Genomic DNA, 3,089 nt, shown 5'->3' on the forward strand with positions numbered 1-3,089 from the left:
ACACTAAAGCCCCGAAATCATCTCAAGAAGAACCTCAAGAGATAAGCACAAATGGATCCGTCAACCTATTTACTTATATCTGTCAATCCATCAATCTATCTTCCCATAAACCAACCATTTATCATTATATACATTTATATTCCATTTATCCGTCCATCAACTCTTCTGTCTATCCATCCATCTACTCATATGTCTTTCCATCCATCTGATAGACGGATGCATCTATGCATCCCTCTATCCGTCAATGTATATATTTAGCAATCAATGTAAACATCCATCTATCTACTTATATAAATATTCCTTTAATCCCTGTTTCACCTGCACCACTCCCCCTGTTCCCCCATCCCCATCCCTGTTTCACCTGCACCACTCCCCTGTTCCCCCATCCCCATCCCTGTTTCACCTGCACCACTCCCCCTGTTCCCTCTCTTCATTCCACCTCTAAATCCCGTATCCTCCCCCCCCCCTACCACAACCTTTGCACCTCTTCCTTTAACTTAAATCAGGACCAATAAACTTCTTTATGTGTTTAATTAGGGTTTTTTCTAAGTACGAAAAAGTCTTCAGCCATCTCAAGCATTATTTTACAATTAACTTTAATTAAATTGGTAGGGGGGGGGGGGAGTGATAAGAATAATTAATAATTATTCCTAAATCCTTCAGCTAAAGTCAACACTGACCAACCTATGCCCGTTCCCTACCCCAGACCATTACCTCTACAAATACATTAATTTAGTAATAATAAGCCTTAATAATATATTAATAAATAATTTTAAATAAATCTGTGTATGGCTGCAGCCTCCAGCATGTGGCTTCATAACATAGACAGACATTCTCTTTATATATATATATATATATATATATATATATATATATATATATATATATGACAATGTCAGACCACGGAGGAAAATGAAACAGGAATTTCCTTAAGTACTTTCGTATATTAAATACATTTTCAGAAGGAAGCTGTATTTGATTCCATCTGAAGATGTATTTAATATACGAAAGTACTTAAGGAAATTCCTGTTTCATTTTCCTCCGTGGTCTGACATTGTCACATTCTTAATCACGTGTTTATTTTTGTGATATACACACACACATATATATATATATATATATATATATATATATATATATATATATATATATATATTATATATATATATATATGTATATATATATATATATATATATATATATATATATATATATATATATATCAATTTACATAAATAAATATTCACTAATATATTCCTTTAAAATTGACACAAGCGGATTAAGGCGTCCTGTACATTCCAGTTGCATTGCTCCTGGCAGTATGGGTTCAAGTCACTTCTGGCATGTGAGTTTTCAGTTGCATATAGTCTTGGGGACCATTAAGGCTTGTTTGCATGCATATATATATATATATATTATATAATATATATAATATATATATATATATATATATATATATTATATATATATATATATATTATATATATGTCGTACCTAATAGCCAGAACGCACTTATCAGCCTACTATGCAAGGCCCGATTTGCCTAATAAGCCAAGTTTTCATGAATTAATGTTTTTTCGACTACCTAACCTACCTAACCTAACCTAACCTAACTTTTTCTGCTACCTAACCGAACCTAACCTATGAAGATAGGTTAGGTTAGGTTAGGTAGGGTTGGTTAGGTTCGGTCATATTACGTTATTACTACGTTAATTTTAACTCCATTAAAAAAAATTGACCTCATACATAATGAAATGGGTAGCTTTATCATTTCATAAGAAAAAAATTAGAGAAAATATATTCATTCATGAAAACTTGGCTTATTAGGCAAATTGGGCCTTGCATAGTAGGCTGACAAGTGCGTTCTGGCTACTAGGTACGACAATATATATATATGTCGTATCTAGTAGCCAGAACTCACTTATCAGCCTACTATGCAAGGCCCAATTTGACTAATAAGCCAAGTTTTCATGAATTAATTGTTTTTCGACTACCTAACCTACCTAACCTAACCTAACCTAACTTTTTCGGCTACCTAACCTAACCTACCTAACCTAACCTAACCTAACTTTTTCGGCTACCTAACCTAACCTAACCTATAAAGATTGGTTAGGTTAGGTTAGGTAGGGTTGGTTAGGTTTGGTCATATATCTACGTTAATTTAAACTCCAAAAAAGAAATTGACCTCATACATAATGAAATGGGTAGGTTTATCACTTCATAAGAAAAAAATAGAGAAAATAAATTAATTCAGGAAAACTTGGCTTATTAGGCAAATCGGGCCTTGAATAGTAGGCTGACAAGTGCGTTCTGGCTATTAGGTACGACATATATATATATATATATATATATATATATATATATATATATGTCGTACCTAATAGCCAGAACGCACTTCTCAGCCTACTATGCAAGGCCCGATTTGCCTAATAAGCCAAGTTTTCATGAATTAATTGTTTTTCGACTACCTAACCTACCTAACCTAACCTAACCTAACTTTTTCGGCTACCACACCGAACCTAACCTATAAAGATAGGGTAGGTTAGGTTTGGTAGGGTTGGTTAGGTTCGGTCATATATCTACGTTAATTTTAACTCCAAAAAAACAAAATTGACTTCATACATAATGAAATGGGTAGCTTTATCAAATCATAAGAAAAAAATTAGAGAAAATATATTAATTCAGAAAAACTTGGCTTATTAGGCAAATCGGGCCTTGCATAGTAGGCTGAGAAGTGCGTTCTGGCTACTAGGTACGACATATATATTATATATATATATATATATATGTCGTACCTAGTAGCCAGAACTCACTTCTCAGCTTACTATGCATGGCCCGATTTGCCTAATAAGCCTAGTTTTCATGAATTAATGTTTTTTCGACATCCTAACCTACCTAACCTAACCTAACCTAACGTTTTCGGCTACCTAACCTAACCTAACCTATAAAGATAGGTTAGGTTAGGTTAGGTAGGGTTGGTTAGGTTCGGTCATATATCTACGTTAATTTTAACTCCAATAAAAAAAATTGACCTCATACATAATGAAATGGGTAGCTTTATCATTTCATAAGAAAAAAATTAGAGAAAA

This window comes from Procambarus clarkii, unplaced genomic scaffold (genome assembly GCF_040958095.1).
Source record: "Procambarus clarkii isolate CNS0578487 unplaced genomic scaffold, FALCON_Pclarkii_2.0 HiC_scaffold_100, whole genome shotgun sequence".
Classification (NCBI taxonomy): Eukaryota; Metazoa; Arthropoda; class Malacostraca; order Decapoda; family Cambaridae; genus Procambarus; species Procambarus clarkii.